The sequence below is a fragment of the Homarus americanus genome, unplaced genomic scaffold (assembly GCF_018991925.1).
Source record: "Homarus americanus isolate GMGI-L3 unplaced genomic scaffold, GMGI_Hamer_2.0 scaffold24760, whole genome shotgun sequence".
Classification (NCBI taxonomy): domain Eukaryota; kingdom Metazoa; phylum Arthropoda; class Malacostraca; order Decapoda; family Nephropidae; genus Homarus; species Homarus americanus.
The window spans coordinates 130001-152346 of NW_024712420.1; positions in this window are offsets into that span (position 1 = coordinate 130001).

Sequence of the window (22346 nt, forward strand, 5' to 3'; positions counted from 1 at the left end):
CTCAGTGTTCACGTGGTAAGCTTATTTTTCTTGATATTATTTTTTTACCATGGGACGAATTTTGTCTTATTTTTATTTCTCCAACTTTTAGCGACTTATACAAGAATAAACAGGTTGATTATGTACGTGTGTTAGGTGAGTAGTGGATATTAAGTAACACTAGTTGTTACTTAAGTGGTCATTGTGAATCTTTTATTATGTTTCAACTGTATTCGTGTGGTTTAGTGTAATGTGAGCTGGTGGTGGTTAGGATTGTGGTAGTAGTAGTGGTGGTGGTGATAGTGGTGGTGGTGATGGTAATTAGTTAATTTTGCCACTTACAGCGACTAGTTTATTGTGCATCCCATACTCATCCTGTGAGCGGTAGCGTAAAGGATTACATAGTCGAGGTCACAAAGGGTCAGTATAACTAACCCCAGTGGTCAGGATATTATGGTATTGAATGTTACAGAATATTTGAAAAAAAAATTATTAAGTTCTGTACACAAAAGAGTAACTTATTCGTAACTGCGTGAGTACAGGAGTGTGAGGCAGTATGTCTGACCGCACACATTACATTTAGTCTTGTTCACATCTGCCTGAGGAACATACTGCCAGAGGTACTTATATCCTAACCTTAGTCTAGCGGTTACAACATCTTGTAATCTAGTGATCTTGTTACTTGTAGTGGTGGTTGTGGGAGTGATAGTGGTGGTAGTGATGATGATTGTGGTGGTAGTGATGATGATTGTGGTGTGGCAGTGATGATGATTGTGGTGGTATTGATGATAGTTGTGGTGGTAGTGATGATGATTGTGGTGGTAGTGATGATGATTGTGGTGATAGTGATGATGATTGTGGTGGTAGTGATGATGATTGTGGTGGTAGTGATGATGATTGTGGTGGTAGTGATGATGATTGTGGTGGTAGTCAGGGTGGTGGTGGTGATGGTGGTAATGGTGATGGCGGAGGTAATGCTCAGTTCCCGGAAATACATATTTATTTTGACTTTGTAAAGTATAATGAAGTTGAGAGATTGTTTGATCTTCGTATGTATGTATGTATGTATGTATGTATGTATGTATGTATGTATGTATGTATGTATGTATGTATGTATGTATGTATGTATGTATGTATGTATGTATGTATGTATGTAATATAACGCAAAAACTTACAAAGATATTATAGAATTCCCATTAGGCAAATAATATGATTTTTTGACTCTAAAAGTTGTAAATAAAAGCATCGTGGTTCAGAAGTGAGGAAATCTTTATTAGAATTAGACTCTAACTTTGGCTAAAATATTCTGAAAGTCAATTTAGATAGGACCATTACACCTGCCGGCCGCTACAGGTATATCATAGTTGATCGTTATGGAAAACAAGAAAACTTTTGTAAGAATATTTGTGAAAAAAAAGAAATGATATTTTTTTAATTAGGTTAGGTTAGGTTTGGTTAGGTTTGGTTAGGTTAGGTTAGGTTAGGTTAGGTTACTTTAGGTTAGGTTTGGTTAAGTTACGTAATGCTATCTCTCACGGCTACATCCAAGGAGAAGTCATAGATATGTACTAATAGTTTTAGTGTTACCCCATGACAGCAAAAAAAAAATAAACTAATAAAAAAAAAAAAAATAAAATATATTACGTACAGCTTCTTCTATAACACTATATTACATTAAATTAAAATGAAATATCAATCCAAGTCCTCACGACATTATTGAGAAATAAGACGAAACCCTTTTAAAGAAATGTACTGACTAGTTCCTGAGTTTCCGACCGAGTTTTTACTATTCCACTGATCTCTCTCAAGGATTAATACTACATAGCCTGGATCATAATAGACTAACAACAGGTAAAGGTACTGGTGAATAATAATTAACAGGTAATTACGCAAATGAACTAAACCAAATAATAACTTCCCATATTTGTCAATGTTCATAAGTTTTCGATATATAATTGGTTATTAAAGTAATGAAGCTTCATAGTGAATCAATCAATAAGAAAAGTAACTAAATAATATGAAAATTTGGCTTAATTGTATAAAAATATCTTCGTTCTTGAGTCCTGATTCTCCTGGGGTTACCATGAATTATCTCATTAGTTTTATATTATGTATTTGAGGTTAATATAACATTTATTTTAACTTAGGATAGACGATATATTAATAACATCAAGTAAGAAATATTAACATTCCAGTATATCATATAGACGAAAATACTTAGGATATAATTTTATGCCCTATGGTTTTAAGCCTATACAACACTCGGCTATACAGTCATTTATCTTTGTGTGTGTTGCAAGTCTCATTCTAGGTGAGGTTATGTACGTGTCATAAACCTCACTACTAACACACGTACAGGACATGAGGGTTGAGTAATAGCTGGTGTAGAGACAATGATAAACAAGATGACAAAACTATTACAATATATGTTAATTTGAACCACATTTAGGAGATATTATTGAAGGGAGAGGTGGGTGAGGGAGGGAGGGAGAGAAACTGAGGGGAGGGAAGAGAAACTGAGGAGGGAGGAGAGAAACTGAGGGAGGGAAGGAGAGAAACTTAGGGAGGGAAGGAGAGGAACTGAGGGAGGAAGAGAGGAACTGAGGGAGGAAGGAGAGGAACTGAGGGAGGAAGGAGAACTGAGGAGGGAGGGAGAGAAACTGAGGAGGGAGGAGAGAAACAGGAGGGAGGGAGGAGAGAAACTGGAGGGGAGGGGAGAGAACTGAGGGGAGGAAGGAGAGGAACTGAGGGAGGGAAGGAGAGAAACTGAGGGAGGGAGGAGGAGAGAAACGAGGGAGGGGAGAGAAACTGAGGAGGGAAGAGGAACTAGGGGAGGAAGGAGAGAAACTGAGGGAGGGAAGGAGAGAAACTGAGAGGGAGGAGAGAAACTGGAAGGAGGGGAAGGAGAGAAACTGGAGGAGGGAGGGAGGGAGAGAACTGAGGGAGTAAGGAGAGAAACTGAGGGAGGAAGGAGAGGAACTGAGGAGGGAAGGAGAGAAACTGAGGGAGGAGGAGAGAAACTGAGGAGGGAGGAGAGAAACTGAGGGAGGAAGGGAGAGAAATGAGGAGGGGAGAGGAACTGAGGAGGGAAGGAGAGAAACTGAGGGAGGGAGAGAGAAACTGAGGAGGAAGGAGAGAACTGAGGGGAGGAGGAGAGAAACTGAGGGAAGGAGAGAAAGGGGTTGCAGAGGAGTAACTAAAGGCGTGAGGGAGAGTCTGAGAGTTAACTGAGGTAAGTAGACAGGTAGGTACTGAGGAGGTAGGTAGAGTCGACCTACACTTCACAACAGCATTACGCGCCCTGCATGACCCGCATATGAGAGACACTCCCAGTTATTACTTATATTGGTGAACTCTTCGAGGCTGAAGGATAACATCATTGTCCATCAATATATCTGGATGGGTGGTGTGTGTGTGTGTGTGTGTGTGTGTGTGTGTGTGTGTGTGTGTGTGTGTGTGTGTGTGTGTGTGTGTGTGTGTGTGTGTGTGTGACCAGGGACGTCCCTGATAGGATGCATACACACACAACACACGTGAGGAGGATGGGGGAGGGGGTGGGGAGGAGGAAGATGGGGAAGGAGGAGGAGAAAACAGGAGAAGCAGAAGGGAAATTGGCATGAATGAGAGTCGAGGAGGGAGAAAAGGGGAGGTAGAGGGAGGGGAGAGATGGAGGAAATCGGGTGGGGTTAATGGCCAACACCCGCCCACCATCCTCCTATTGTTGCCCCCACCCCACCCCACCCTATCTACCCGCTTACCTGCCTGCTTGCCTACCTGCTGGGTGCCTGTCCGTAATTACCTTGAAATTCATACCTGTTGCCTTGTGCTACCCTGACAGTGTAACCAGCCGTGTGTCCGAAGTGTCCGAGTTTTGTGTGTGTGTGTGTGTGTGTGTGTGTGTGTGTGTGTGTTTAAGAACTTGTTAATTTTTATTCGTAATTTCAATGTATAATTCAATTTGTGGTTTGCCAGTTACTATGTCAGTTTAATTTTTTTTCATACAACAAAAACACACTCTTCACACTCATCTTTCCTGTTACACACCTCCTAACCACAAAATTCACAGACAGTAGTTTAGTTACGTCTTGCTCATCACCTTGTCAGTATATCATCTTGTGTTAAGCTCTGGGTTAAGAGGAAAATGAAAAGAGACTGATACCTCACGCTGCTCCTGGAAACATTAGTGGTGGTAACAGCTTAGAACGTGTGTGTGTGTGTGTGTGTGTGTGTGTGTGTGTGTGTGTGTGTGTGTGTGTGTGTGTGTGTGTGTGTGTGTGTGTGTGTGTGTGTGGTGTGTGTGTGTGTGTGTGTGTGTGTGTGTGTGTGTGTGTGTGTGTGTGTTTGGAGTTATATTTGCGTGTTAATTTATTCAGATTTTGGTTACTGGTATTGGTAAGAATTTTATTGTTGTTGTTTTAGTCTTATTATTATTATTGTTTTTGTTCTTGTTATTATTATTATTGTTGTTATGTTTTATTAATACACCAACGATATGTAAGGTAATTAAACATTAACTAAAATAAAATAACGATATGATTAATAATATTTGTGCAAAGGTTTGTTGTACATCGTGGATATTATTGCTCTTGGCACTAAGAAGTTATCCTCTGCTAATCACAGGTGCCATCTGATAACACAGGTGTCACATTGGATAACACAGGTAGAATAAACATGTGAATTAGTTTTAGACGTTTGTAAATGACTTGTACTGAGGGAGTGTGGAGAGGAAGGTTGTATAATTGTTGTTGGTGATTATAACAAGTCCGTGTGTTGTTACTTGTTTTCTGTTCTCGTTCTTATATTGTTGTTGTTGTTGTTGGTTATAATGGCAAGTTCTATATTTAATAGTTTTACCGAAGAGAATAATTTTATTGCTTTATCAACACAGTATTGTTGTGTGTATGTGACTATTACATTTTCTATAAACTAACACAAACAAGAGGATGCGATGGCCGAGTACATATAACACTCCCTCTGTCCTATAGGTCGCTGGTTTGATTCCGGGCCACCCCCAGTCCATCCAGGTGTAAATGGGTACCTAACTTTTCATGCTCTGGGAGTGAAAATGATCGAGTAGTATCTGTCACTATTGTGTACTGAAGGCTTAGTATATACCATCTGTTGTATCCATACTGTCCCCAACGAGCAGTCATGCCTATGGGACGCACCATCATACAATGTGTGTGATCGGAGCAATATACCGCCAACAGCGAGGAAAGTTACTGTTGAATGTTAAAACTCTGTTGAATTTTCAGTAAATGTGAAAACAATCAGTGGGAGTTGTCGCCTGCGGCATCCTCCCGGCCCCTGGTAACTGATAATTTACCGTTCCTAAACTCCAGTGTCTTAAAACCGCTGCTGACAAATCACAGGAAGACATCAACCTCATAGGGTAATCGTCCTGCTGTCATAACAATAATATGGCCATTTATTAGAGGCGCCTGTGTTTGACCAGCCCACAGCAGCGTAATAGTGGGTCTGTACTGAAGCTCCGTAACTGATGACTCTCTGATTAGGAAATAATTTTGGTAGATGACAACGAAATGAGATGATTTTTTTTAAACGTGTATTCATTATGTGTTCATAACTCTTCACTAAACCAATGTAGGAATAAAACAAAACCTGACTTTTATTGACTTTAAAAAAAATGATATTGAACTTAAAACAATAAAACAGTCCAGGTTGGTTTAAGAATAGTTTAACCTCATCATTACAGAAGGAAAAAACACGGAAAATATTTTTTACTTGTAATGTGTAAAAAATATCCCCGTCATCACACCTAAAGACCTAAATTCTTGAGTCACCAAACATACAAACATGTACACCATCAACAAATAAATACTATCAACTGTATTAAACATTATTGAACATATATAAACTGTATTAAACATTACTCAACATATATATAATAATTTAGATCATCTGTTTTGTATTCTAGAGGTTACGTTCAACAATGAGATTTAAGTGTGGGTATTAACTGGTGTTTTCATTGGCTGAGTAACCAGGTCGTTTTTGTCTAGGTGAAGCTTCAGGTTGGTTGAGTCTTATAATCACAGAGAGGCTACGGTCATCATCGTCATCATCATAATTTTCATCATTTACATTCATCATCATCGTCATCATTAACAGTCATCATCATTATTATTATCATCATCATCATCATCATTATTAACAGTCATCATTAACAGTCATCATCGTCATCATAATTATTATTATCATCATCATCATCATCATCATCATCATTATTAACAGTCATCATCGTCATCATTCATTATCATCATCATCATCATCATCATCATCATCATCATCATCATCATTATTAACAGTCATCATCGTCATCATCATAATTTTCATCATTAACATTCATCATCATCGTCATCATTAACAGTCATCATCATCATTATTATTATCATCATCATCATCATTATTAACAGTCATCATTAACAGTCATCATCATTCATCATCATCATCATCATCATCATCATCATCAGGATTTCTTTTAATGTCATTTATTATAAATTTAATTGCCCTTTATTGTCATAAAAAAATCATCAATTATTCTAACAAATTATAATTATAAAAGGAATTGATTTATAAATAATAGGGATAAAATTATTAACACCAATTTTAACCATAGAATATATGTCTTAACCCCTTAATTAGCATCTAGGACAGGTGCCTCACTTACCTGCCATCGTCTCTCCAGTGAGGGAAGATTATATTTTATTATGGATCTATAAATACAATGCTAGAATTATATAAGAATTTTATTGTAGTGGTGTAGTTTAGGTCGTTTGGTGGAGAGAGAGAGAGAGAGAGAGAGAGAGAGAGAGAGAGAGAGAGAGAGAGAGAGAGAGAGAGATCGCCTGTTTGGTTATGATACCTGTTGTAGTATTAACTTACCTGTTAATTTTATGTTTATAAGAGGAATGTTAGATTAGGTTAGGTTAGGTTAGGGTTAGAGATATATATGTGTGTGTGTGTGTGTGTTTGTGTGTGTGTGTTTCCTATAATAGTACCAGCCACAACACAGGTAATATTTATAACATATACCTGTAGTTAATTAGTGTATCTACCTGGTTTACCTGGGTATATATATATATATATATATATATATATATATATATATATATATATATATATATATATATATATATATATATATATATATTATAAAAGGCTTCATTTAATAATTACGATATTGTTCATTGATTTATTCCAATTTATTTCACACCTGTATCAATCTGCTTTATTTTCTCACTTTTATTATTATCTTTATATCTGTATTAACAATTTTATTTATGTCGCGTTTATGTTATTTTATTTAAAGACTTATTTATTGCTTATATAAATGGTATCAATAATTTTCTTTATTTCCTATGTTTTTTATTTTGTATTATATCTATATTAATTATTTTCTTGACGTCATGCCTATGTTAGTCTGACGTCATACCTAAATTACTCTTATTGAATCTACTGAACTTTTTCATAATCGTATCCGAACAAACAAACATTTGTCGGTTCATATGTCGGGGTCGTTTGTCGGGTGATGATCGGCGGCGGTGACCACATGTAAACTTTCTGCTCGACTCTGCTTTATCACACTACTACTTACGTAACCTTGTAAGTAACTGCACTTAACGAGACCAAATAGTGCCGCTTGATGATACACTTATGAGCTAATGTTGACGAAGTTATTGAACGGGTCTGGTCTGGTCTGGTCTGGTCTGGTCTGGTCTGGTCTGCAGGGCTGGTGGCCGTGGTAACCTAGAACTCAAGTGAAGTTTAAGTTAGTTGTTAGTCTTTAAAAAATATTAACCACAGTGATATTTTTATTACTGATTACTTTCTCAAATAAATAATATGTCGGTTTTATTATTTTATTATTGTATTGTTTTAGTAGTTTTTTTTTTTGTTGGGTTTGATTAGAGAATTTAGATGGGAAGGGGAGTGAAGTGAAGTACTGTCAACGTTATGTTCCTTTGGGTCAATTTAGGGTCAGTGGGTGTTTTTTTTTTTTTTAGCTTAGCTTTATTAAAATATTTGAGTTTACGCTTTAACACAGAAAATATAGAATCTCATTATAAATATTTACATCAAAAGACAATAGTTTTCCTTTGATAAATTATATAATGAAGATAATTTTTTAGTAGAAGATAATGCTTTAGTTTTATTTCTATGAATCTGTTGATATAATTGACCAACATAACATAGGTATAATGAGGCTTGTGATATTCTTCCTGTCCACCATCTTACTCTTCACCTGTGTTGATGTACACCTTCTCACATCGTCCGTCCAAGCAGTCTCTTCCCCCCAGGCACCCAGGTCTCTCCCTACCAGCTCCCCCCCCACCCCTGCCAGATACCAGCTTCCACAGATACCCAGATACCTGCCCCCCACCTCCCCAGATACCTCACTCTCTAACCTCTCCCAGATACCACCTCTCAGATACCCACCTTCCCAGTTACCCACCTTCCCCACCTCCCAGATACCCACCTCCTAGATACCCACCTCCCCAGACACCAGCTCTCTCCCTCAAAGAACACCCAGACAGACCTCCCACCCCCTGCCTAACGCCCATCAATCACTCCACAGTCTCCCGCATGACGAGTAAGCTGTTATTTATGTCGTGGTGAAACTGTAGCGGTGCCCTCCCTCCTTCTCTTTCTCCCTCCCTCCTTCCCTCCCTCATTTCCCCCCGTCCCTCCCTCCTTCCTTGATGCCGCTCCACTAGTAAACCCACGACTCTCTGCCAGTGACCCCCAGAACACACGTCACCTGACCCATGATAACTTAACCCATGGCACTCGCCTTATGTTACCCACCAATACGTTTGACACCCGAATTATACCACTAACCCCCATATGACACATCCCATGACACCCTCACCCCCCATTTGACACCTGGTTCATGACACTAACCTCTACGACACCACTTGTCCACCACACCAATTTTGACCACCCAGATCATGACACCAATTTTGACCACCCAGATCATGACACCAATTTTGGCCACCCAGATCATGACACCAATTTCTATGACACACCATCCATGACATCACTACCACCTCGCTTGATACTAGTAATACGCTTGGCACCCGGTTCATGACACCATATCCCATAACACATCCCTTGACATCCAGTAATTCACACCTGTCCATTCTTACAATTGGTCATTGCTGCACATGTTTATCCTCACACCTGTTTACACACCTGTTCTACCACACCTGTCTGTCTGTGTCACCTCTACACCTGGTTAGTTTATATCTGGCTACCTTTATACCTTGTACAATATCTGGCTGTTTGGACGTCTGTTGATCTCTATATCTGGCTTCTACTACTACTACTACACCTGGCTATTCATATCTGGCTACCTCTCTACCTGGTAACCACAATATCTGGCTACCCTATTATCCGGCTACCACTACATCAGGCCACTCTTGCAGCTGGCTCTTCTTTCCCTCATTGATCGCTTACAATAATAAAACTAATATTCCTTTTTTTTCTTCTTTTACAGGTAAGGAACGTGTGATTAATCAACACAGGTGAGAGAGAAGCTAAGTACAGGTGTACCTTTCGTTAAGCTTAATCTGGTGTATCTTTTGATAAGCTTAATCTGGTGTAAGACTGTTTTAATGCATATAAAAACTTACGGACGTTTAATTTACGAAAGCTTAGGAATGTTTTAGTATATACTAGCTTAGGAGCGATTTAATGTACAAAAGCTGAAGAGCGTTTTAATATATTCGAAAGCTTTGGGACGTTTTGATATATACGGAAGTCTTTGGAACGTTTTAATATATACAAAAGCATAAGAACGATTTAATATATACAAAATCTTAGGAACGTTTTAATTTACAAAAGCTTAAGAACGATTTAATATATACAAGATCTTAGGAACGTTTTAATTTATAAAAGCTTAAGAACGATTTAATATACAAAAACTTTAGAAATGCTATATTGTATAGCAAAGCTTATGAACGTTTAATATACAAAAGTTTAGGAACGTCTTAATATATGCAAAAGCTTAAGAACGATTTAATATACATAAGCTTAGGAAAAAATATATTAAAAAATCTTTCATATTTCTCAAGCTTCATCTTAAATGCTACAACAGAGGTTCTCACTATCACACACAGTACACACACATCTAAGCTTTCTATCAATCACACCTTTCTTTTTTATAGCCAACATTAGAGAAAGTCTGAATGTGTAAGAGACTGACGAAGAGAAATTGTCTAACTTTTTTTTAGTTGCACTTTGGAATGTTGATACTTTTTATTATTGTTATTATTATTTTATTATTATTATTTTTTATTATTATTAATTGTTTTTTATTATTATTTTTGTTTATTTTTTATTATTTTTATTTTTATTAATTTTTATTTTGTATTAGTATTATTTTTTTTATTTTTGTAATTATTATTTTTATTTATTTGTTATTTTTTATTTTTTTTATTTTTATTAATTTTTATTTTTTATTATTATTTTTATTTTTATTATTAACTTTTATTTTTTATAATTATTATTCTTTTTTATTATTATTTTTGTTATTATTTTTACTTTGTTTTATTATTATTATTTTTTTTAAGCCAGAAAGTATTTGACTTTATTTATTTATTTATTTATATATTTATTTATCAACACAGATGGATAGATTTGTACTAAAGGAAATTATTGTGATTAATTTTCTTGTTAATGGGTGTTCGTTTTGTTTGTTTTTCTTATTAATTGTATGTGAGTTTTGTGTTTTAGTTTGATGAGGATTAGAGATTAGGATGGAGTGTGTTGGTGTGGCTGTGTGGATGTGGGTGTGTTGTTGGTGTGGCTGTGTGGATGTGGGTGTGTTGTTGGTGTGGCTATGTGGATGTGGGTGTGTTGTTGGTGTGGCTGTGTGGATGTGGGTGTGTTGTTGGTGTGGCTGTGTGGATGTGGGTGTGTTGTTGTGTATATTTGATGTGTATATAGTATTATTGATGTGTGCTAGTTGTGTATGTATGTGGGTGTTATTGTGTGGCTGTGTGGATGTGGTGTGTTGTTGTATGTGATGGGTGTGTTGTTATATGGTGTGGATGTGGGTGTTGGTGTGGTTGTGTGATGTGTGTATACAGTATTGTGTGGATGTGGGTGTGTTGTTGGTGGCTGGGATGTGGGTGTGTGTTGTTGTGTTGTGAGGGTGTTATTAGGTATGTGGATGTGGGTGTGTTGTTGGTGTGGCTGTGTGGATGTGGGTGTGTTGTTGGTGTGGCTGTGTGGATGTGGGTGTGTTGTTGGTGTGGGTGTATTGCTACAGTGGGTGTGTGAACTGGGTTATGTGATCGAATATGGACATGAAGATATACTACTAACCTAACCTAACCTAACCTAACCTAACCTAACGTAACCTAACCTAACGTAACCTAACCTAACGTAACCTAACCTAACGTAACCTAACCTAACCTAACCTAACTGTATTCTTCAGTTTCTTCTCCTCACTGGCCAAGAAAGGACACCTGAGCCATCCATCAGTAAGTGCCAGGTGTAATAGGGAGTCATTAGGAGGTTAATTACACAGGTAAAGAGGTGAGCAGTAGCCAGGTGGGCGGTGATAACAAGCAAGTAACTATCCTCCCCCCTCCCCCCCCTCCCTCCCATCCCCCGGGGACCAACCACTGTTGATTTACGGCACTACTATTACTACTACCCCCCTCCTCCCCCTCCTCATCTTTTCCACCCAGTTCTCCCTCCTCCCTATCCTCCTCCTCTCCCCTTCCTCCTCCCCACCCTCCTCCTCCTCCCCCCACCCTCCCTCCTCCCCCCACCCTCCTCTCCACCCACCCTCCCCCCTCCCTCCTCCTCTCTCCTCCTCTACCTCCTCCTCCTCTCCCTCCTCCCTCCCCACCCCTCCTCCCCACCCTCTCCCCCACTCTCCGCAATCATCCATTTGAGGTTCATTCCTCACGTGGACATAATGGCGCCAGCGGGCCATTATGATTAACCATCCTTGCCCGGTAAAGCTTCCCAGTCCATCCTTCACGACCCCATCCTAGCCCGGTAGAGCTCCCCGGCCCCATCCTAGCCCGGTAGAGCTCCCCAGTCTATCCTTCAAGAGTCTGCAGACCACCAAGATCCTACGTTGGGAATTACCTGTGAAGGATTAATGGAGACACCTGTTCATACTCACCTTACAGCTGTCTGGTGACGGAGGCACTTTGAGGTAAGAGACCCCAAAGAGATATGGAGTGGTCGAGGCGAGACAGGTGTTTAAGAGGTGTGGAGGGACAGGTGGTTGACAGGTGTGGAGGACAGGTGTAGAAGGACAGGTGTAGAAGGACAGGTGTAGAAGGACAGGTGTAGAAGGACAGGTGTAAATGGAGAGGTAGTTGACAGTTGAGGTGACAGGTAGTTTTGGCAGGTGGCAGGAGGGATAGGTGGTTGAAACATATGTAAAGGAAGTCAATAGTACCTAACCTAACCTAACCTAACCTAAATGTATTCTCAGTTTTCATACAGGATCAGGTAAAGAACGTAATTGGTAACACTGTTTGGTTCAGGTAGATAACATAATTAGTAACACTGAGCTCAGGTAAAGAACACAAGTAGTAACACTGTTTCATACACACTCACGTCAGAAGCAGTCAATCCTTTTATATATATATATATACTTCGAAGCTTCTTTATATACTTCGAAGCTTCTTTATCTACTTCGAAGCATCTTTATCTACTTCGAAGCTTCTTTATCTACTTCGAAGCTTCTTTATATACTTCGAAGCATCTTTATCTCCTTCGAAGCTTCTTTATCTACTTCGAAGCTTCATTATATCACTATTATAACTCAAACGAACACATGAGAATCCTCGAAACAAAAGAGATTTTCCCTGACGAGTTGCATCCGGGGTCAATTAATTATCTCGTTAATCATACAAATAAACAATTAAAACCAAATTACTTCTACAATTATTTTTTTACAATTATATTTACGTTAATAGTTCTGTCTATAAAGTTAATGAAGAAGTTATTTAGAAGTCTTATATATATTTGAAGTTAAGTATTGTTTATTAGTAGTTTTAGTGATGTGTGCATGAGGCTTGTTGAGGCCGGGGGTACAAGGGGTGGGGGGGATATTTCACTGTTTATGACATCAGTTAGTTAGTTAGGTAAGGTGTTTAGGTAGTTAATTAGCTAGTTAGTCAGGTAAGGTGTTTATAGCGTTTGGTGGAGCTGTTTATAATTTCAATACCAACGCTAACACCACCACCCCCACACTTCCCCCACCATCCCACTCTCCCCCATCACCCCTCAGCCCCCATTCCTCCAACCCCACCCACACCACCATCCCACTCTCCAACCACCCCACCCCCCCCATCATCTCACTCTCTCACCACCTCACTCCCCCTACCCCTATCATCCCTACACTCCCCCACCACCCCACTCCCCCACTCCCCCACTCCGACACTGACGAAAGCAACAAGTTATTGGCATCATCATATCAGAACTCTCACTAAGCTCCCTAACTTAACTGTAACTTACGAGACCCCAAGACAAGCTCAAGCTACTGTTATATTGTCATGCAATTCTTGTGAAAGTTTGTGAAATTAAACCCACCAAGAAAAAAAACCTGCTTCTTGTTCTCGTGGTGTATGTGAAAGCCGTTCAATAAACCCAGAATCACACTCCTTAAAATACCTGGGGAATGAGATGGAAGCAGACAGGAAAAATAGTGTTTTGTTGTTATTAAATTTTGTTGTCAGGTCGTGTAAATATTGTTAGTACAGTCTAATAAAGCCTGTGTTTGTAGGGGTTAGTTATGAGTGGCCGTAAGGATGTTTTTATCCATTCAATAATGATAATAAATTCATGGTAAAAGGTTTATTATCAGTTAATATTTATTTTTGACTTGGTTAATATCCATAGGTCACTGTTTGTGTTAGTTTAGGGATGCCTGATATGTGACCCAGCCTAGAGGAATGATTTTGTCCACTTATATCTACGGAATACAGAAAAAAAAATATTAATTGCCGTTATCCTTTTGTTAATTACTGATTATTATCATTTTCGCTATTATTATTACTTATTACTCTAGTATTATTAGTAGTATAATTTTGTAACTAGTACTTCTACGGTAACGACCATTACGGAATGTTACCTAGTGAACGACAGAACCCCACCCCCCAAAAAAAATAGTAACATAGAGTTAATGAGTAATGATCTTCGCACCTCTCACATATGTACGAGCACTCGACCATACGAGCACTCGACCATACGAGCACTCGACCATACGAGCACTCGACCATACGAGCACTCGACCATACGAGCACTCGACCATACTAGCACTCGACCATACGAGCACTCGACCATACGAGCACTCGACCCGCCGAACACCGTCCCCATGGCTATATTTAACATTACTTGTCGCCTTCATAACGTTCCTTCCTATCAGGTTGCCACCTAGAGCCGTCCCGAGGTGGGTGAGGGGGAGGGAGAGGGGGTGGGGAGGTATCATATGTGTCACTCGAGGAACATTACAAGATAAAACACATACAAACACAGTAAAAAAAAAGAAAAAAAACACCATTTCTTCTCTCCCATTTTGTGTTACAGTATTATGCATTCCAATATGAGAACCAAACACTATGTCCACTATGTCCTTATTATATATACATAGATAAATTCTCCACTAAAGGTCAAGTTGATGATTGATGAGAGTTGAAGGTTAATTAAGGGGGAGATTTAAATACAGGTTAGTGAATATTCAGAGTTGTGTGGAGAGTTGTGGAAGGAAGGTGTCGGCAGGAGCATTAAAGAGGGAGGGGGGTGAAGGGGGAGGGGTTCGTAAGTGGTGATGGATCACTCTGGGTCTCTTCCACCAACACCCTCACTAACATGACCAAAAACCTGGACTGGGTGGTGGTGTTTGGAGTGGTGGGGAAGGAGGGAGTGGGAGGAGATGAGGAAGGTGGGGGGAGGTGGGTGTGGAGGAGGTAGAAGGGAGGAGCAAGGGCAGGGAAGAGGTGGGAGAAGGGAGTGGGAGGTAGGAGAAGGGAAGGGAGGAGGAGAAGTTGAGGTACATAACATATTGCCGGGAAGAGCAAAACTAAATTATCCATTTTACCCAAAATATGAAATAAATAAATAAATAAATAAATAAAATGAGACAATATAATGAATTTCTAATAGTCGTAAGACAAGAAGAGGAAATGAAGTACCAAACAGTAGGAAAATGATAAATATTGATGATGATGATGATGATGAGTGATGATGAGTATTGAGTGATATTGATGATGATAGTGATGATATTGATGTCTTGCTTAGTAATGAATTCGGTTATTAAGCACATAATTCATGGTTAGTTTCCACACTTAGACGAGATACATAGTGTTGATAAGGTGATACATATGTATTATTATTATGTGTAGCTGGAGACTTAGGTGTAAATATTTATACTACTTGCCAACACACACACACACACACACACACACACACACACACACACACACACACACACACACACACATACACACACACACACACACGCACAAGTCATCATTCTAACACGTATTATCACCCAAAGTCATCGTTCTAACACGTATTATCACCCAAAGTCATCGTTCTAACACGTATTATCACCCTAAGTCATCATTCTAACACGTATTATCACCCTAAGTCATCATTCTAACACGTATTATCACCCAAAGTCATCGTTCTAACACGTATTATCACACAAAGTCATCATTCTAACACGTATTATCACCCAAAGTCATCGTTCTAACACGTATTATCACCCAAAGTCATCGTTCTAACACGTATTATCACCCTAAGTCATCATTCTAACACGTATTATCACCCTAAGCCATCGTTCTAACACGTATTATCACCCTAAGTCATCATTCTAACACGTATTATCACCCAAAGTCATCGTTCTAACACGTATTATCACCCTAAGCCATCGTTCTAACACGTATTATCACCCTAAGTCATCATTCTAACACGTATTATCACCCTAAGCCATCGTTCTAACACGTATTATCACCCTAAGTCATCGTTCTAACACGTACTATCACCCAAAGTCATCGTTCTAACACGTATTATCACCCTAAGTCATCATTCTAACACGTATTATCACCCTAAGCCATCGTTCTAACACGTATTATCCCCCTAAGTCATCGTTCTAACACGTACTATCACCCAAAGTCATCGTTCTAACACGTATTATTACCCTAAGCCATCGTTCTAACACGAATTATCACCCTAAGTCATCTTGTCATCATTCTCCCTTGTGGTGTGTGAATGTCCTGGTAAAACATGTGTATGTAATGTGTCCTCGCTGGGAGTAACGTTCTTTCCCCTCTGACGTCGTGAATATAACTGAGTGACTTCAACGCCGTCCCCACAGTTATCCTCGCCAGCATCCGTCTCTCTCTCTCTCTCTCTCTCTCTCTCTCTCTCTCTCTCTCTCTCTCTCTCTCTCTCTCTCTCTCTCCTATAGAACACGTGGCTGTGATGAAGATAAGGGCGGGCCATGACACGTCTGCTTCTACTGCTACTGCTTCTGCTACTTTCGCCTACTGTCTCTGTTGTTACTGTTACTTTCGCCTACTGTCTCTGTTGTTAATGCTACTTTCGCCTACTATCTGTTGTTACTGCTACTTCCACTTACAGTCTGTGTTTGTTACTGCTACTTTCGCATACTGCCATTGATACTGCTACTTCCTCCTACCGTCTGTGTTTGTTTCTGCTACTTTCACCTACTTCCACTGTTGTTATTGTTATTTTCGCCTACTGTCTGTGTTTCATACTGCTACTTTTGCCTACTGCCACTGTTACTGCTACTACCATGAATAAAAGCTACTTGTGTTCCAATCATCATCATCTTATTTTCATTCATCTTAGCATCAATATATCCTCAGTTACTACTACTACTACTACAACTACTACTACTACTACTACTACTACTACTACCCCCCCTCCCTCCCTCCCATGCTCTACATCGCTCACAAAACACTGAGATAAAATTCCTTTGTTTGTGATTCTTGTGGTGGTGGTGGTGGTGGTGGTGGTGGTGAGGTAGTGGTAGTGGTGAAAGTGAGTGAGTGAGTGTGTGAGTGAGTAGTGTGTTGGTGGTAGTAGTGGTGGTGGTGAGTGAGTAGTGTGAGGTGGTGGTTGTGAGGTGAGCCGAGTGGTGGTGAGTGAGGTGGTGATAGTTGTTCCTCTTGCCTGTATCTCACACTACCACACGTCATTATGAACCTAACAAACACCCAAACATCAGGATTTTGACCCTTATAGTGTGTACCTTGTGCTGGATACCTTCCCTCCCCTCCTTCCCTTCTCTCTCTCCCTCCCTTCCTTCCCTCCCCTCCCTTCCCTCCATCCTTCCTCACCCCCTCCCTCTCCTCTCACTCAAATTACAATGTATGGCGAAGGGAAACTGATTGAAAGAAAGAGATTAAAAAAAAAATGGAACAAAAAGGAACGGAATCCAGCAATTTACCTGTTGTGGATATCGTCTGTTTAAAAAAAAAAATATCCATAATTGATGTAAATTGCATTATCAGTTCAGAGACAACAAGGCTCGCGGAAGCTTGCGGTTTGCGTGATCATAGTCGCGGTGAAGCCAGACTCTCGCTGCGCACCCGTGAGAAACGTCAGCCGGATTAATGGATTACTTTGGTCCCCCCATGTGCGCACTCCGGCAACATAAACACCATGCGCACATCCGCACACCTTATTGTAGTACACTAACAGTATGTGGATGGTCTCTCTCTCTCTCTCTCTCTCTCTCTCTCTCTCTCTCTCATGTAAATAAAACTGAAAATGTTTGTAATATTTTTTTTAACAGTTAAACCTCCATATAACGGATTTCTCTCTCCATATAATCCGTTAGATGGAGGTTCTACATCTAACGGACCCTCGATATAACGAACTTTTATCTCTATAGTCTGTTAAATAAAGGTTTCATTGTACGTTAATAGAGGCATATACAGTATATATATCTAGTAATATTCTGGTATTAGCTATATTATTAAAGGTCAACAGGTGTATATAAGAAGTATAACACCTGTACAAACCTCTAAGTTATAATGTTTTGTGTTGGTTAAAACATCTTAATTTGCACTCCCTCGAGAGACGTAGAGTGAGGGGCGATATGACAGAGGTGTATAAATGGAAGTCAAGGCTAAACAAAGGTGATATAACAAAGGTACTCAAACTATCCAACCAGGAGCGAACTCGTAGCAATGGTTTTGAATTAGACATATTTAGATTTAGGCGCGAAATAGGTAAACATTGGAATGGAAATAGAGTAGTGGATGAGTGGAACAAGTTACCAAACATCACCATTAACTCGAATACGCTGGATAGCTTTAGACATAGGTAGGATGGATATATGAGCGATAGGGGTTGGGTGTAAATGGGACTGCCCAGTCTGGCCCCAATAGACCCGCTGCAGTTTCCTCCATTCTTATTCTTATGTTCTTCATTCATCTCACCTGCCTGGCCTCGACACCTTCCTTACCTGTGCCAGGGTCCACACACTAACCACACCCAAGATGGAACTTCTCAGGTGTGTTATTGTTCCTGGTGGGGGGAAGGGGGATGGGTGGGAGAGGAACGGGGTAGGGAGGGGAGGTGGGTTAGGGGGATAGGAGAGGGAAGGGGCTTTTGAGGGGGGTAGGGAGGTTAGGAGAGGGGTTGGGGAGAGGAGGGTGGTTATTGGCGGGATTATGGAGGGGGAGGTTAGAAAGAGGGGCTGGTAGGGAGGGGGGGGGTTAGGAGAGGAAGGAGCTAGGGAGGAGGTTAGAAAGAGGGGTTGGTAGGGAGGGGTTGGGAAGAGAGGGAAGGAGCTAGGGAGGGGGAGCTAGTGAGACACACACTCCTCCAGTTCTGTGGTAAACTCTCCCTTGTCAGGTGATCGTTGAGTCTGGTACTACATCAACAAGACACATTACACCTGTGAGGTAATTACAGGTACTCTTGTAGTGATTAGTTTATGATTTCTTCCATTGAGGGAGGTAGTTCTGTAGTTGTTAGGTGATTATTTCTAGAAACGAGGTAATTATTGGTATTGCTGTAGGTGATTATCTCTAGTAACGAGGTAATTAGAGGTGTTGATATAGGTGTGAGGTAGTTATCGGCCTCTGTGATGTATGTAGAGATTATTATTAGCCCTTTAGTGAGGTCTTCAGGTGAGGTCATGTACCTGTTCTGTGTGGCTGTGTTGGCGTTGTTTTGATTAGTTTCTTGTGGTTTAAAATACAAGCAATTTGGTCATCCCGTCCGTGGTACTATTTTAACATTGGTCATTTTACTCGGGCGACGCTATGTTGACAAGTGAACCTCGGCTCCGAACTCTTGCCAAATTTATCTTGGTGTCATTTTTTTTTCTCACATCACCAACTTTTTTCATCTGATTATTAAATTAATTAACTTTACCTGGGTAGATTAGGTTAGGTTGGCTTACGCATTAGGTTAGCCCCTTACGCATTAGGATAGCTTACGTTAGGTTAGATTAGGTTAGGCTTACTTTAGGTTACGTTATATTAGTCTACATTAGGTTAGGTTAGGTTAGCGTTAGGGTGGTTAATCTTAAGGTGAAATACGCTGATTGGGCTAATATTCAGGTGATCCAAACTTTTACCATTACGAACCTTTAAGAATGTTGGCCCTTGTTATTGTTCACAGGTGTGGTTGATAATAAGTTACTGATTCAGGTGTTACGAAGCGTTTAAGGCTGTACCTCACCCACTCTGTGATAATAATAATAATAATAATAATAATAATAATAATAATAATAATGTCAACAACAGCAATAATAATAATAATAATAATAATAATAATAATAATAATAATAATAATAAATTAATTACATCAGAACATCAGCAAAAAAAGTAAAAGTAAAAAAAAAATCACCTTGGCATCACCTTAAAAGAAGTAAAATCTCCCTGACGTAAACTAGTCCAGGTGTATCTAATTAGGTAACAGGTGAGGTGACGGAAGGACATCTCACCCTATAATGTAATGACAGTAGAGGGAGTCCGGATGTCCTCTACCTGAGCCAGCCACCCTGCACCCCCTCCGGCTCCTGTCTCCATCTGGTCGTAGAGGTACATACATACATACATACATACATACATGCATACATACATACATACATACATACATACATACATACATACATACATACATACATACATACATACATACAGAGTTGAATATCCAAGCATTGACATGTTCTTTACGCAATTGATGTCTGGTAGGTGTTGCTGTTGAGAAGGGCATTTGGTTGAGGTGATTGTGGTGAGGTGTGTGATTCATGGTAGCTCAAGGGGGGTGAGAGATGAGGGGAGAGGAGAGGGTTAAGGGGAGGGGGAGAGTGGTTGAGGGGAGGGGAGGGGGTGAGGGAGGGGGAGCTGTCAATTTGTATGTGTGTTTTGATTGGCTATAGGGGTGGATGTCCATTGTGTGTGTGTGTGTGTGTGTGTGTGTGTGTGTGTGTGTGTGTGTGTGTGTGTGTGTGTGTGTGTGTGTGTGTGTGTATGTGTGTGTGTGTGTAGGGTCTATTATGACTGGGGCCCAACTAAGCAGCCGTCTTGAAAATGCGTATATGGTGACCAACGTGACGATATATGTTAAAAGAAATATGTACACACAAGTTATGTACACACCAACACAACACACGTGTACACATCTAAACACACACAGGTAGAAAATACACACACACACACACACACACACACACACACACACACACAACACGGATCTTGCGTTGCGTTAGTCGAGGTGACGCATCAAATTGACTATCAATTTGAAATAAAGGTTAAACTCGTAGGTGTGGGCAGTGAGTCACCCAGGGCTTGTCAGGTAGCACGTAGCACCCACACCAGTCAACCAGGTAACACACAGCAGTTACCTAACATTAGTGAATCAAGTAACACGTTGCAGTTACCTAACATTAGTGAATCAGGAAACACGTAACAGTAACCTACCAAACACTAATGGAACAGATGGCACGTAGCACTCACCTATCAGGCGCTAGTGAAGAAGGTAAATGTTACTTACAGGTTATCAAGTAGCACGTTATTTCTAGTGTGGTCCTGGTTGCTAGCATGACTCAAACGTACAGTGCAGACAGAAGATAATCAAGCAATTAAAATTATGGCAACAGAAGGTCTGGGGTCCATTAGGTCTGGGGTCCATTAGGTCTGGGGTCCATTAGGTCTGGGGTCCATTAGGCCTGGGGTCCATTAGGCCTGGGATCCATTAGGTCTGGGATCCATTAGGTATGGGGCCCATTAGGTCTAGGGCCCATTAGGTCTCGGGCCCATTTGGTCTAAGGTTTCATTAGCTCTTGGGCCCATTAGATCTGGGTCCCATTTGGTCTGGGTCCCATTAGGCCTGGGTCCCATTTGGTCCTGGGTCCCATTTGGTCTGGGCCCCATTAGGCCTGGGTCCCATTTGGTCTTGGGTTCCATTTGGTCTTGGGTTCCATTAGCTCTGAGGCCCATTAGGTGTAGAACCCATTAGGACAGTTTCCGATTTCTATAGTTAGGAATATAGGGCAAATTTCACCTGTCACCTGCCCAAATATATCACGTGTGTGTGTGTGTGTGTGTGTGTGTGTGTGTGTGTGTGTGTGTGTGTGTCTCAGTATTAAATTACCATGTTAACATTATCACCAGGCAACAAGGCCAATGTTAAGACATAACCTGTGTTGTGGTGATGAAGTGTTCAGTGACAATTTAAAGACACAGAGACGATGGCTGGGAGATATGACACTAGACACTGGGTATGACACTAGACACTGGGTGGTACATATGACACTAGACACTGTACATGTGACACTTGACACTACATATGACACCCTCAGCACTGACTGGTGGTGTCACTGATAGACCCAAGATCCCTCAGAAGCTCACGTGTCTGCCAGTTAACACACGAAGGTAATTTAGTGTCACCTGAGATGGAAGTCATGTCCCATTTTTGGAGGTAAATTGTCACCTGGCGAGTGGACAGATGACAGTCACGCACCCACCATACCACGCACCCACTACACCACTCTGCTTCGGGAGGGCTGGGTGGGGTCGGGGTGCGTTAAGTAGGGGTGCGGGAGCTGGATTTTATAGGTGGAAGTGTGTGTAGGGGGGTGAGGGGTGTTGGAGTGTGTGTGTGGGGGTTCAAATCATACCCGTATATGAATGAATATACAAGAGTGTATTATGTAGTGTTGTGTATGTCTTATTCTGTAAACGTATATTGTTAAAGTAAATATTATCTGGTCAGGAAAATGTAGTGTTGGAAGGCTGTGTGGGTGGGAGACGCTAATTGTTTAAATTACTATGTTTGGAGACGTAAAAGTTTGGCTGTATCCGTCACGCGCTTGTTGCTGCGTC